The sequence below is a fragment of the Sus scrofa genome, chromosome 3 (assembly GCF_000003025.6).
Source record: "Sus scrofa isolate TJ Tabasco breed Duroc chromosome 3, Sscrofa11.1, whole genome shotgun sequence".
In the NCBI taxonomy this organism is placed as follows: Eukaryota; Metazoa; Chordata; class Mammalia; order Artiodactyla; family Suidae; genus Sus; species Sus scrofa.
The window spans coordinates 11,534,776-11,550,290 of record NC_010445.4 but is presented as its reverse complement, the minus strand read 5'-3'; the positions used below and the strand labels follow the sequence as shown (position 1 = coordinate 11,550,290).

Below are 15,515 nucleotides of genomic sequence, written 5' to 3'. Positions count from 1 at the left end.
CCCCCCCCCGGGCATCCTGGGGGTCGTGCACAGATACCACTTCCTTCTCCCAACACACCACTCCCACCCCACCCTCACTTGGGCGAGGGGAGCCTGGCTACCTCGATCCACCAGGACCACAGGGCTCACCTAAGCCTCCAGCCAGGTGACATGATTCATCAAAGTGACCTGTGCCTGCCCTTCTCTTCCAACCCAGGGTCGGGGAGAGCCTGGAGGAGCCCTGCCCAGGCCACACCATCCCCTCCCAAGGGCCTGGGCACTGCTGATGGGGGAGCCCCCAGCTAAAGCCCACAAGAGACCTGAGTCCAGCTGAGGCTCTGCCACCCACCAGGGCTGTGTGACGCTGAGCCACCTGCTTCCCCTCTCTGGGCCTTGGTGTCCCCGCTTTCTCTGGTAAGGACATCCCTGGCACCCTGCTCCTTCCTCCCTCCCTCACAGAGCCCTGGTGGAAGGTGAAGGCCAGGCCCCAGTGGAACCTTCCTTTCTTTTTTTTTCTGTCTTTTTAGGGCCACACCCACGGCATATGGAGGTTTCCAGGCCAGGGGTCGAATCACAGCTGCAGCTGCTGGCCTACACCACAGCCACAGCAACGTGGGATCCAGATCCGAACCGCGTCTGCGACCTACACCACAGCTCACGGCAATGCTGGATTCTTAACCCACTGAGCGAGGCCCTGCGTCCTCATGGATGCTCATCGGGTCTGTTAACCACTGAGCCACAACGGGAACTCCCCCAGTGGAACCGTTCTACCCAAACCCCACCTTGGCCTCTGGCCTGGCTGAACCCCACTTTTTCACAAAGCCTCGGCCACACCACAGCCATCATGACCTGCAGCCGTGGGTGACCAGCCAGTGCTGTGCTGTGAGCACCCTTCTTTCATCCCCTGCAGCAACTCTCCAAGCACAGTGACTCTCCCCACTTGGCAGATGAGGACATGGATGCTCAGAAAGGCTGCGTAACTTCCCCAAGGCCACACAGCAGAAAGACTTAGGAGCCAGCTTCAAAGCAAAGCCTGCCAGAAGGAGCAATCGTGCAACTGACCCCCCTCACACCTCCCCTGGGCAGCCCCCCAAGCAGGCTCACTGCCCCATGACTTGCGTGCAAATATTTTCAGAAAGGCTGAGTGGCTCTCCCACGGTTCAACATTCCAAACTGTCTTCTCTGCCTCACTCCAGAGGGAGGGCTTCAGGACAGGGGCCAGGCTTTCTTCCTGGGGTCACAGCGAGGCCCAAGGTGGGCTTCCCAGAGGCACCGTGAGTCCTGACAACCAGAAGAGACCCACAGGTACAGAGATGTCATTTTCTGAGCCAAAAACAGGTTAGAGGAGCCTGGAGAAGGTCCTGTGCTCCCAAGATCATGGGCCTTCTGGGATGTTGGGCTGAGTTGTGGAGAAAGCAGAGGAGGATTCTGGAAGCTGCCAGTCCTCCATGTAGTCCCCAGACTCTGGGTCACCCAGGCGGCACCCCCATGTCTGCAGCAGCAGATGCCAAGCCAAAAAAATAAGAATAAGGAGTCACTGATTTCAGCCCCCAAAGAAACTCTGTTACCTGAAATGAAAGTCACTCCTCTTCCAAAGTTCTGTCCCTGCAGAGGTGCAGGTGGTCAGGGAAGGGTCCTAGGCCTTGCCCCTGGCACCCCTAGGGCTCCTCCCATTGGGTTCCTGGCCGTCCAAGGCCTGCAGAGGGAGAACACCCTGACATTGTTCTGAACTGGCTCCCCAAGGTGGGCAGTGGGCACCTGGACATGCGCTGGGGGCAGCTCTGTGCCATGCCCACCCCGATCCCCCGGAAATCTCGAGAGCTCTCAGCACCATGAGGGTGGACGCGGCCCACGTGGGCAGTAACTTAACATGACACCAGACAGAAGCAGGGCCTGCATCACCGGGACTGGGTCCACCCCTCCCAGGAGCATCAGCACCCCAGATGCCCACCTGCCCCGCCCCCCACCGCAGGGCTCTAGGAGGCTCCTCTTAGGGGCATTTCCAATTTGACAGCCTCATTCTTCACACCCCAAGGACTGTGGCTGCTGGGATTTACCTGGATATGTAATGAGGCCTGAGGGTTCCCTGAGGTGACGCCATGGGCTCCCCAGGGCAGAAATCAGTGCCCCTTCTCCTGCCTGGTCCCAGCGGCCACCAGCCTACACTCCATTGCATCAACCACTCAGCAGCCTCCGGGCAGAATCCACAGCCACCATGTCCCGCTGCGGACGCTCCTCATCTAGGCGGGTTTCCCACGCACTGGTCACCGTCACTGCCCCACCACCCCCGAGCCACACGGTCGGCGCCCGCCACAACCTCCCACCGGCTGTGCCTCCTGGACAGGCAGCCCGGCGAGGCTCAGGACACCTGCAGGAGGGCAGGGAGCCCGGGACCAAGGGGCACGAGATGGGGTTTTGGATCCTGATCTTTCTAACTCTGGGACCTTAGCCACGTGCCCTTCCAGTCCTGGGCCTCAGCTCCCCCATCTGAAAAGGCAAAGAGGTCCCCGTCTTCTGAGGTCCCCTCCAGCTCTGAGTCTGTGGCACACACACACACACACACACACCCCCGGAAGCCTGGGGATTTGGGGAGAGGGAAGGGTGCCCAAGGCTGGGGCAGGACCCCCACAGAAGCCCTGGGACCCAGCCCTGGGCAGAAGTCACATGAGCCTTCCTGAAAAACAGACCCCAACTGGTTGTCAGGGGACGTGTTCGTGCGCATGTGCGCCCACTTACTGGGTCAGGACTTGTTTGCAGTGATGAAATGGTCTGAAATTAGACCGTGGTGAACGCTGCACAACTTTGGGAATGTACAAAAACACACCCAAGTGTACCCTTTAAAGAAAATATTTTCGCTTGTTTTGTTTTTTATCTTTTTAGGGCCACGCCCGCAGCATATGGAGGTTCCCAAGCTAGGGGTCGAATCGGAGCCACAGCTGACGGCCTACAGCACAGCCACAGCAATGCCAGATCCGAGCCATGTCTGCAACCTACACCACAGCTCACGGCAACACCAAATCCTTAACCCACTGAGCGAGGCCAGGGATCAAATCTATGTCCTTATGGATACTGGTCGGGTTCGTTACCGCTGAGCCACAACAGGAACTCCAGAAAATAATTTCCAAACAAACTAAAAACCAACCCCAAAAGCCAACATGCGAGAGAGGACAAGAACAAAGTCCCTACAGACATCACCAGGCACCAAGGACCCACCCACAGGCATTTTTTGGTGGGGACTCATAACCCCCTCACGGCTGATGCCTCTGTAGCCAGGTTTCCTATCACCTGCAGCCAAATGCCCTCCTAACTGATGGATGTGTCCCCTGTGCCGCCCACCGGGACCAGAGGGGACTCAGCACACTGAGCAGTACTTGTCCAAGGATGGTGGTCAGAATGCAACTAAAAGTCAAGTTACTGGGCTGTCACTGCTGGCGGCCCCTGGAACAGACATGCACAGACACACACGTACACACACAAAAGTGTGTATATCATCTAAACAGCCCAGGGGATTAACCGCTCTGAGGCTTCACACGTGTGCTCTCTCCACACACACCAGCTGCCCTTGACAGAGGGGGACCTCCCCCCAAACTGGGTGGTCCAGGGAGACAAGGTGCCCCCCACTGCCACGGCCATCACCCACCACCCCCTGGAGGCCTCTGAGAGCCACAGCCAGGCTGGGAGAGGCAGCAACTGGGGAGGAGGCGGTGAGCCAATGAATGGGTATCAAAGGGTGGAAAAGCCCCCGGGGCCCCCCAGGCCTCCCCCCAAATGCCCCGACCCCCAGCTCGCTTCTAATTCATCAGCAAGTCTGCAGCGACAATCACGGGCAGGGAGCTGGGGGCGGGGACGTGGAGGGACGAGGCAGCCCAGCCCTGACCCACTGCCGGGTGACAGACAAGTCCAAGGCCAGTTGGGAACACAGGAGGGGAGGAGGGCTGTGCTTTAGGAAGGGGGGCGGCATCTAACTCAGGCTCGAGAGGCGCCTCCAGGAAGGCTCCCGGGCTTGCAAGAATTCGCCCAAAGCAAGAGACAACAGCACAGAGGGGAGCAAGACGCAGCGCCATATGTTCTGGAAACCAATGAAGCCCTGAATGGTGGGCACAGAACCAGGCAGGGCCAGGCCGTGCCCAGGCTGGCACACGGCAAGCAGAGGAAGGCCTTCACCTGGACCCCACACGAGGCCCCAGGCTGGCGGCCCCTGTGGAAGGCCTGGCCGCTCTTGGAGTGTCACTTCCCGTCTCCGGACCCCTTCTCGCACTGCCCACCCCTCTGCTGCCATGCCCACCCCAGCCTCCTCCTGGGTCCGAATCCCACCCGTTCTCCAGTCACCTGCTGCGGGCTGCTCTCGGCACAGTGGGGAGGGCGCTTGTCTCCAAAACCCAGTGGCAGGGTCCCTACCCCCAGGGTCGCCCAGCACCCAGGTAGGGTGGGGTATCCGGGCTGCCTGATCACCCACTCTGAGGGTCTGGGAGGTAGACCAGCCAAGGATACTAAGCACGTCTCCCCCTGGGGTCTTCACAGCTTGCAAAAACGGAAACTCGGGCACGGCACAGCGCATGCTCCGGGGGCAGAGCAGGTAAGAGCAGAGCCAGGAGTGACGGCGGCCAGTCTCTCTGGGCCAGCCTCTGGGATCACCACGCGACAAGTTGCGAAAACACTCAGCTGGCATAGGGACCAACTTCTTCCACCTGAACACGCAAATCCTCCCAAGAACCCTGCCAAGCAGGGATAACTATGTTCTTTTGTTCACATGAGGCTCAGAGAGGTAAAGCCACTTGCCCAAAGCCACACAGCAGGTCCATGGTAGAACTGAGACTCGAATCCATGACTATCTGGCTTCAAAGCCCCTGAGGATTAAAATGCACCCTGCTGAGAAGTCAGGAAGCTCTGAGGCAGCCAAAGGGGCCTGCCCCCAAGGAGGGGCCCTTGCCTCCGACCCAGGCAACCAAGAGCACCTCTGCCCTGGATGCATGAGAACACAGCATCTCCGGCAGTGGCTGGCGGGCGGGCAATGGACCAGGATCAGAGGGAGGATGTGGTTGGCCCACCCGCCCAGAGGGCTGCACCCCAGCTGGAAGGCAGGGTCCACGTGGAGAACAGGGGCAACCAGCTCCTTCCCAAAGGCCCTACCTCTCCCAAGCGGGGCCCCTCTGCTGAAAGCCGCCACACCTGAAAAACCAGCTCCTGGATAAACATGAGACACCAGCCAGGCCCAGTCACAAGACCCCCTTGGAGTCTGCCAGGACCACCTTGGAGCTGAGTGGGTGGGCAGGTAGGCGGGCAGGGGTCCGGCATGCTCCAGGGAGCCACCCAGGGGCACCCAAGGGCCCTCGTGCACAGGGCTAGACTGCCACAGTCCTCCCACTGAATACAGCCCCAGGGTGGGACTCAGAGGTCCAGCCTTTGAGGACATGGGGAGGGGGCAATGGCGGGATGGACGGTGGAGATGTGGGGGCAGCCGGCTCATCAGGAAAAGTCCGTGACTTCCTTACACAAGAAGCAAAATTAAAACCCCCCAAATCTCTCAAGACACCCCGGCGGGCCATGCTGTGGCCACATGGCGTTCCCTTCCTTGGGAAGCCATGATCCCTGGGGGACCTGCAAGCTCTTATTGGGTCCCCCTTCCCCTCAGGTACCACAAGGTACTACTCTCCCCATTTTCCAGACCACCAAACTGAGGCCCAGGGGATTAGGCGGCCGTTCCAAGCCACACAGCAGGCAGGCAGCAGAGCTGGATCAGCCTGACCAGAAGCTTCCATGACCAACCAAAATCTCAATGCTGCTCACGGGAACATTCAGAAGGGCCACAGCCAGGGGAGGGGTGGAGGGTGTGGGGGCGCCTCGGGTGCTTGTCAACCAGCATTTGATTTCAAGCCCTAACAGGTAACTTGGAGAGAAGTGGCCCTACTCCAGCCAGAGGGGGACACGGGGAGCTGGAGGCCTGCATGTCCCCACCTCCCACCCCGGCGGGGCCTCGAGGAAGCCCAGCGGCTTGCAGGACCCCAGCCCTGCAAACCAGACGCCCCCTTCTTCCATTCACAGATGACCCCGGCGAAGCACAGAGATGCAGTGTCACTCACCCGAGGTCACACAGCCCCATCCTGTTTGACCCTAAGTCATGCTCCTGCCCGGCCTCCATCCACGCCCCTCCCTCCCCAGAGAAGTCTTGCCCTTGTTTTGGGGAAAACAGAATTTCTACCCCAAGTTATAGAACCAACACACAAGTGGAGACCCAGGACTCACCGCCAGGGACCACCCCCCCAGACTCCCTGGGGAGTGGGACACACAAAGACGGGTGGGACATCCCAGGGCAAGATAGCTCCCCTCCCCCCAGCCCACCCCCTGCCCCGAGAGCATCCGGTTGTTCCGAGGCCACCTGCAAGGCAGCAGCAGACTGCAGGCCTGAGGGCGGCTGCAGGCAGGTGTAATTTCATCGGGAGCTCCCTGTATACGTGAGTCACCAGAAACGGAGGATGAAATTCCAGCTCCGTGGACAGAAGTGTGAGGCGACCCTGGCTCTGTGGGGGTGGGGACGGGGAGCAGGTACCACCTTTGTGAACACAAGGCAAAGGCAGCCCCTCTGCTGGGTGGCCCTGAGCCGGAGGAGACCCTGATCTCCACCAGGAGAGCGGCAGAGCCCTGCGGCACATGCATGCTGTGGAATACTACTCAGCCACCAAAAGGAACCGGCCGGTGCCTGGACCACGCATTAGGCGGAGGGAAGAAGCAAGACGGAGGCTGCACACGGCATGACTGCATTTATGCGACGCTCTGGAGGGCACACTGCAGACTTGGGCGTTTTCCCAGATATTCCTCACCCCTCGTCAGTACATACGATAACACATAACACATGGGGTGAGCCCCTCCTCCGTGCAGGCCTGAGGCTGGATTTCAGATGCCCAGACCCGCAGACCTAGTGCCTCTCCAAGCTTCTCCCGGGCTTGTGGAGGGACAGACGGATGGATGGATGGATGAGGACTCCCACATGGGAATTTGGCCAGTAGCTAGAAAACGCAGCTTGAGACCCCACCAGCAAAGAGGCCTGGCCCCGTGCAAGTCTCCAGGAGAGAAGCAGCCTGAAGGGTCTCCGCCAGCTTCACGCCAGGGAGGGACACGGCCCTAGGTGTCCTCGGCTCACAGCTGGCCCTCCTCCCCCAACCACACAGCCTGGCTGGGCACCAATGAGCTGCCCAGGACCCCAAGCCCTCAAATGGGATGTGTCGCCTCCGCCTTCCCAGCCCAGCTCCCCTGCAGACCTGTACCGGAGTGACGTGCATACCCAAAGCCCCAAAGCCACAGCCCCACCCGGGGGCTCAGGCGGGACAAGGGGAACCACTGCTTTACACAGGAAAACACCGCACAAGACCCTACCCACCCCCTGGCCTCGGGCCCTCCTGCAACGTGCCAGGGGCCTCAGTGTGACGTGGGGCCAGGGTGGTAATTTCCAGCTACCACGCTGCTGTCCCACCCTGTGGCCCTCCAAAGGGAGAGCCTCTCAAACCTGTGACCAGTCAAACAAGGACCCTCCCCTACCAGGGGCCCCAGAGGCAGGATCTCCAAGCCTTGAAGGGGGAACATCAGCGAAACAGCGCCCCAGGACTCAGGTCTGCCTGTGCAGAGCCACACTTGGTGTCTGAGAGGGCGACCCCGCAACTCCCCTGCTCCTCCCAGATCTTTTTTTTTTTTTTGCTCTTTTTTTAAGGGCCACACCTGCAGCACATGGAGGTTCCAGTCTAGGGGTCGAATTGGAGCTAGAGCTGCCTGCCTGCAACAGCCACAGCAACAGGGGGTCCACGCTGTGTCTGCCACCTACACCACAGCTCACGGCAACGCCTGATCCCTAACCCACTGAGCGAGGCCAGGGATCGAACCCGCATCCTCATGTCCGGTTCTTAACCTGCTGAACCACCGTGGGAACTGCCTCCTAGATCTCTTAATACACCATACAGACCACAGTGGCACACCAAGACTGGGGATCCCAGAGCTCCCCGCACGGACCAGGCCTAATAGGGGATCTGGACCCTTGGACCCCAGACTGGAGAGGAAATCAGAATCACCACTGCCCGATTCACACTCACTCGAGACCATCCCCAGAGCCTCAGATGGAGTCCTAACCCCAACTCCAGGCCCCAGCCACACCCCGGGACCCTCCCCAGCCCCCCACAATCTCACTGCCCAGAGGCTGCAGCTGGAGGGTTACCAGATAAAATACGTCCCCTCTCCCAGTTGAGTCTGAACTTCAGGTAAAAAAAAAAAAAAAGAAATCCCTTTTCAATGTAATTTATAGCCCCAATACTGCGTGACCCGTTGCTCAGCTAAAATCCCAGTTTAACTGGACGTCCCTATTTTAACTGGCTAAATCTGGCAGCCCGGAGCAGGTGGTCCTGGAGGAGGGCGACAGGTGGGCACGCAAATAGCTCCGGGTCAGCCAGGCCCAGCTCGGGCCCAGGAGGAAGGGTGTCTGGAACGAGAGCTCGGTTCCCTGCCTGACACACCCCCACCGGGCACCCCAAGCCCGTGTCTGGACAAAGCACCGCCCCACCCAGCTCCTTCAGGGAATGAGCTCACCCCGAAGTGAAGTAGGGCCTGCTGCCCATCCTCCCCCAGGGCTCTCGGCCCCGTGGCTGTCATCAGCCAGGACAGCACTGAGTCTGAAGTGACAAAATATCAACCCCAGTGAGATGCCCCCGCAAATGAGGAACCTGGGTGCCCAGCAAGGCTGGCGTCCCCTCCATCCCAGAAGTCTCTGTTGTCACCCTGTCCTCAAAGGGGTGACATTCCATTATCTTCAACCCAGGTGTGTCCCTTCTCGGCTCCTACACAGTCTCCCACACAATCGGGCCCACATTCCAAACGCTGCCTGCGGATTCCTGCTGGGAATTCCCGTCCAGTGTCCACATCTTATGGGACAGCCTGTGCTCTTGGCCCTGGGTCCGCCTCTGCTCTCTGGGACGTGTGCTCTGCACGTCTGGTTCCCGGAGGCCCCCTGAGGCCTCCGTAGGGCCCCTGGAGCCCGGCACACCCTCCTGGCCTGTCCCAAGGAACCTGGCTGTGTCCCCGGATGCAGGGCATCAAAGAGTGAGATGCCCACAGATGGCCAAGGACCAAGAGAAGCCAGACGGATGACACTGGGGCCGGGGAAGACAGAGGCTGGAGTAGCACGGAGAGGCGCCTCCTGGAGGATGGGGGGCTGGAAGCTCGGGGGAAAGACCCTGGGATTCCTCCCTTTGTGGGGGACCTGCCCCAGAGGTGGGAATTTAGGGACGAGAGGAGAGAGTCTGCTTAGCAACTGGGACCCTCCAGCAGGACCTCATTCATTCACTCGCTCAATAAGTATCTGGGGATCCGCCCTGGGGCACCACAGAACCAAAAGCAAGCCCTGGTCCCTGCCCTGTCCTGTGTGCAACTGGGCCATGGAACTTTTTTTTTTGGCCACCCTTGCAGCATATGGAAGCTCCCGGGCCAGGGATGGAATCCGAGCCTCCACTGAGGCCAGTGCCACAGCCACAGCAATGCCAATCCTTAACCCACTGCACCAGGGATCGAACTGCCACAGAGACAACACTGGGCCTTAACCCACTGTGCCACACCGGGAACTCTTGAGACATGTAACTCTCAAGTGAGATCAATGTTGGGACAGAGGAAGGACAGGATGTCATGGGGACACAGAGGGAGCACTTTGGCCAGTCCCGGGGACGATTCTTGAATTCTAAGTCCTGACAGAGGAGAGGAAAAAGGCAAACTGTACAGCCCTCACCCTCATCCTACCAGGAGGCGCCTTGCAAGGCCGCCCGTGCCCCCTCGGCCGTGCAAAGGCCATTCAGAAAAACTACAGGATGGCAGGTTTCAAAGAGCGGCCGGAGCCAGAGGACACGAAGCAGAACCCGGGACAAGGATGGACCAGGAGACGTGGTCTGTGCTTCCAAGGTCACGCTTAGGACACGACAGCCCCAAGCTGCCACCCACCACGTCACCCTGAGCTCCTCGTCCGGGGTCTCCGACAAGCAGGCCATTACCAGACGGGGGACGCCCTGGCGGCCGGAGACAGGGAGGCCGCGAGAACAGCTGCCGCCGAGACCCCTGTCATTACGTCTGCCTTTCCGACTATTTCCAAGCATCAAACTCTGACAACTGGAATCGTGTCAGAAGGCGAGCCAGCTCAGGGAGACGGCCTGAACTGAACAAACAAGGCACGCTGCGAATAAATGACCCTTCCTCCAGCACCCAGAGAACAGCCCTCTTACGGAGGTGAAGCGTGCTCTTACAACACGATCTTCAAGACCCAGTTTCGCAACCTTTCTCCCCAAGTCCTCCCACATTGTGAATGAGAGGGCAATGAGTGGCCGCAGAGTGGCAACCCTGCCTCCTTTCCTCTGCTGGGGTCCTCTGGGACCCTCTGAGTCAGAGCTACAACTTTCTAGGTCACCCTCAGAGCAGGCTACAGAATGGGGTGTGGTCTTCAGCTTCCCGCATCCCAAAAGCAGGCTGGGGGTTCCGACATCCCGACCCCTTGGGGCCAGGTCGGCGCAGGTCCCCGTTCAGAAGAGGTCAGGAAGTACCTGCCACTCTCCTGTGCACCCCCGCCCTCCTGATGGCCACGGGGCCACCCCCATCCTTGCTGCCCTTGGGCCCAGCCCCTCCCTGCCAGCAGCCACCGGCCTCCCAGCCGCCACCACCTCCCACTCTGAATAAATAAATCATCGATGCCTGCCGATGCCCTTTGGGAATGACGCTGCTGAAATAAATGGGCTGCTCCAAGGCACCTCCTAAGCCCCGAGGCTCCGGCCAGGACCGAGGAGCCAGTCCTAGCCCCGGGACAACCAAACACGGGAGAGATGATGGCCACAGAGGTTGGAGCAGCTTCTGACCAGCCCTTCCTTCTGCTGTGAGCAGTAAGAGAAGCCCCCACAGATGCCCACTTCTCCAGAAGCTGTCCCGGCCTGCCCCGAGACACCCATACCACACTCCATCCAAGGCCAGCGCTTTCCCCACATGCCCAGCAGGAAGACCCCAACCTGCTGGGCTTGATCACTTGGGCTGTGATGGGGACACAGGAGCCTCCCAGCCCAGGTCCAGTCCTGGGAGCCTGGGTCACAGGGCCAGATTTCCAGGGCTCGAACCCCCTCCAGCAATGCCAGCAGGGCACAACGCCCAGCTGCAAGGTCCCCTGTGTCCTAGGAATCATCCCTGGCCGAGGGCTGGGGAGCCCAGGAGAGGTGTCAAGCCCATCATTCGCAGAGATTCAGGAGGGGGGCATCCAGCACTCTGCTGGCTGGCTACAGGGGCCTGCCCACACATCTGCAGGAACTCAGAGACCACCCACAGACAGGGCATCCCCAACTTGCTCCTCTGAAACCTCTGTGACCCCCCACTGCCATCCTCTGAGTCTCCTCCCTCCCACCCCACCAGGGGCTCATCTGCCACCAGTCAGACCAGCCCCCTCCCCGGGGACCCCAAGAGGCACCACTGTGCAGGGGCAGTACTGGCTGTCTGGGACTCGGGGGCCCGTGCTTGGGGGCACCGGCCAGGACACCGGCCCGGCCCCAAAAAAGGTGGAGGTGGGGGGAGCCGGGGGGCGGGGGCCGCGGCCTTCCCAGCCCCCTCCGCTCCCACACTGGCGCCCGCCGCCGCCTGGGCAACACAACTGACCTCATTCGCCAACTGCAGCAGCCTGCGGGCGCCCGCTGCCCGCCCCGGGGCGCCCCCCGCCTCCGGAGGGGCCGGGGCGGGGTGGGGGGGGGGGTGACAGCTCGCGGCTCCCACCCGCTCCCGGCAGGTGGGGGCGGCCGGGCCCTCCCCCTCCCCGGGCCCGAATTATAATCCCAGTCACGTGCCTCCCCATGCACCCAAAAGCCGGACCCAGATTCTGTAACACCTTGAGGGGGAGGGGCGGGGGCCCCGGGGCTGGGAGGAGAGGGGAGCAGGGCCTCGGCGTCCGCCCCCCGCAAAAGTTTCTCCTACCTTGGAGGATCCCCAAGCGCTCCTGCCAGCGGCGCCCCGGCCCCGGCCCGCGGCCAGGACTCAGCCGCCTGCCGCTGCCTCCTTAATTAATCCGGGAGAATGGGGGAAGGAGAGGCAGAGGGAGGCGCGGAGCGGCGGAGGGGGCGGGCGGGAGGAGAGCGGGGCGCGGGGCGGGGAGGGGGCCCGGCGGGGGCTCTCGGGCCGGCCGGGGGGCTGGCGCTCGGCGGCCCCCACCCCCGGCGCGGGCTGCGGCGGAGGGCGGGGCGCGGCGCGGGGAGCGGAGCCGAGAGCGGGAGCGCAGGGAGGCTCTTTGTTCTGTAATCCCAGTAAGATTGCCAGCCATTCGCCCCGGCCCTAATCCCAGCCCCGCGCAACACCACCCTCCATTGGCTGCCATTTACATACGGGATTAGCCCGCCCGGCCCGCCCCGCGCCCCGGCCTGGGCACCGCGGGGGGAGCGCAGCGCCCCCGCCCCGAGCCCGCGCCGCCCCAGCGCCCGCCGCCAGGGGGCCCGCGGGAGGGGCGGCCCCGGCGCCCCCTGGCTGTCCGTGCCGCCCCTCCGTCTCCCCGGCTCGGGCCCCGGGTGGATTAGAAAGCTGCCCCTCGGCCCGGGAGACCGGGACGCAGGAGCCGGGCCGCAGGGTCAAGGTCACTCAGCGGGCGCCGGGAGGATCCCCGGAGACTCCGGGGCCCGGAGCGATCACAGGCCTGGCGCGCGCTGGGGAAACTGAAGTGGCTCGGTGGCTGGTCACCCCTGCCTGCCGTGCCCAGGTTATTTCCCAGGGACTTGGCCAGGTGCCTCTTTCAGCCTTTGTCCCCTGGAATGGGAAGGAAGGCCGTGACATGCCCAAGGCGCAGCAGATCCAGTTGGACACGCCAGGTCACACCTTGTCTGGGCAGCTCTCCTGATCCCCTGACCCAGGCTTTTGCCACCCTCTTGCCCCCCATACCAGCCATCCTAGGGAATCAGAAGCACACCTCCCACCCTCTCCAAAACGTGGGTCTTAATTCATCACAAGGAGCACCGGGGTTCACCATGGTGCCCTGAGCTCTGTGCTTGATACTGTGAACAGGAACACAGACCAGGCCGGCCTCCACCCCTGGGAACTCCTAGCCTCGATGAAGGGAGCCAGATTGAGAATCTGCTAGGTTCCAGCAAAGCCTACGGGGGCCCTGCTGGGCACACAATGGGCCCTTGGTACAGGCTAACCTTGGCCGGCCAGGTCTCCCCATGGCAAGCCCACCAGACTGAGAGCTCTTCCCTGGCAGGCAATGTCCACAGTGCCCTGCCCAAAGCCCAGCCCAGAAGGGCCCTTGTGCCCACTGAATGCTGCCCACAGAGGGTACTCTCCAGAGCAGGGAATGCGGCCCCAGACACTCCCTCTGTCCATGCTGCCCCTGTCCTCCTGGGGACAGCTCCCCAGGCCTGTTGTCACTGGGAGGCTTGGGGACATCTCAGAACAACCTGTCTTGTGGTCCCCCTCAGACCCACCTCCCCGCCAGTCCTGTGATGGCCTTGGCAAAGCAAAGCGACTGAGGCAAAGGGGCAGGGTCTGGACCTTGACTGTGAGTTCAGATCCTGGTTCTTCCTTTTACCACCATGTGACCTTGGGCAGGGCAGCCCACCCCCCAGAGTCTCCATTTCCCACTTCTGCTCCGTCCACCATAGCATGGCCCCCAGTGGATAAATGGTGACGGTGGGCCCTGCTAGCTAGTTAAGTGTCTAACCAGGCACCAGGCACATTACATATACAATAACTTTTTTTTTTTTTTTTTTGGTCTTTTTAGGGCTACACCCACGGTATATGGAGGTTCCCAGGCTAGGGGTCCAATCGGAGCTGCAGTTGCCGGCCTTCGCCAGAGCCACAGCAATGTGGGATCCAAGTCACGTCTGCAACATGCACCACAGCTCACGGCAATGTGGGATCCTTAACCCACTGAGTGAGGCCAGGGATCAAACCTGCAACCTATGCTGTTAATGCTGTTAATGCTGAGCCACGATGGGAACTCCTACAATAACTATTCTTTCCATAAAGCCTGAGGTGGTCCGGTTGGTCTCATTTTATTAGAGGCGAAGCAACTTGCTTAGCAACATGTAACATGTGAGTGGCACTGCTGCAGCCACTCGTTTGGCCCGCTGACACTATTACATCCACATGTGCCTACACACTTGGGAGTTAGGCACAGCCTCAGTGTGACCAGCTGGGGGAAGCTGGTCCCAGAAAGGGTGGACTGGCTGGGCTGTTGGTTTCTGGGCAGACTGCTTCCCAGACCTGAAGTTCAGGGACAGAGCGCCAGAAACCTCTGGACCCCAGGGCCTAGAGAAGCTGAGGCCCTGTGTGTGCTCAGGACTGCCCTCTGCAGGCAGATTCCAAGTGGAGTCCTGGGAATGGATGGCGTTGTCCCGCCTCTGGGCTGCTCCTCCCAGTGGGAACAGCCAGCCTGGCCCTAACCTCACCCAGGCAGAGACTGGCGGCGGCGTGATACAGCAGAAGGCTCTGGCCTGGCATGTCCAGGTCCTGCTTAGCTGCATGTGACTGGGGAATGCCAGCTGGCTCTACATTCACCGGCTGTGTGTGGTAGGTCAAGTCGACTGGCCTCTCTGGGCCTTAGCTTCCTCATCTATAAGAGGGAGCCAAGTTAGTCCTTTCTTCAGGAGGTTTCTATGGATTAAATGACATATAATATGGAAAACATTTAGCAGATTTCCTGGTGCTTGGTAGGTGTTCAAAAAGGGTAATTCTCGTTTTTAAAATTTGTTGGTTTCATCTAGGGGTAAAGTCAGTCTTTGCTTGAAATTCTCTTCATGAAGAGGTGGAGATTCTAGGAGTTCCCATTGTGGCTCAGCAGGTTAACAACCTGACTGGTATCCATGAGGACATGGGTTCGATCCCTGGCCCTGCTCAGTGGGTTAAGGATCCAGGATTGCCGTGAGCTATGATGTAGGTTGCAGATGCAGCTGGGATCTGGCATTGCTGTGGCTGTGGTATAGGCGGCTCCAATTCAACCCCTAGCCTGGGAACTTCCATATGCTGCAGGTGCAGCCCTAAAAAGAAAAAGGAAAAAAAAAAAAAAGGGTGGGGTAGGTTTCTAAGGACAAGGTCACGGACCCTCCCATTTCCGTCAAGTTCAATTCCTTCTCCTGAGAAGGGCAGCAACAGCTCCTTAAGCTGAGAGGGGAGTTAGGTCGAGAAGTCCTTGCCAGTGGCTGCTTCCCACCTAGAGGAGCTTCTCCTGCTGGCTTCATGAAGCACCGACCCTGTCACATCCTCGCCTGGGCCTGGCTGGGTCCCCCTGCTAGGCAGATGTGGAAACCAAGGCTCTTCTCTCTGCCTTCCTCTTAACGCCCCCGAAGCCACAGGACTGTTCCCATTACAAAGCCCTTTCCATGCCCTCATTCACTTAACCAGGTGGGCCCGCCAGTCCCCATTTCACAGATGGGTCATTTTTGGAAGGGATGGGACCCCTGGCATCCTGTCTCCCCGTCAGCCAGGGAACTCCCAGATAGGAGCAGGTCTCTTCTTCCTGGCCCAGTGTGATTGGTTCAGGGTCTCTGACCAGCAGACTGGTCACC

The 15,515-nt window shown here is 60.5% G+C and overlaps 1 protein-coding gene across 2 annotated transcripts in view; it reads right to left on the bottom strand.

Moving 5' to 3' along the window:
• GTF2IRD1 (GTF2I repeat domain containing 1) overlaps positions 1–12,108 on the bottom strand; it is a 116,613-nt gene extending 104,505 nt beyond the window's left edge. The window contains exon 1 of one of the 2 annotated variants that reach the window (XM_021086345.1): positions 11,941–12,108. The gene's annotated coding sequence lies outside the window, so the exon portion shown is untranslated. The remainder of the gene's footprint in view (positions 1–11,940) is intronic. The other variant, XM_021086348.1, reaches the window with a different exon arrangement.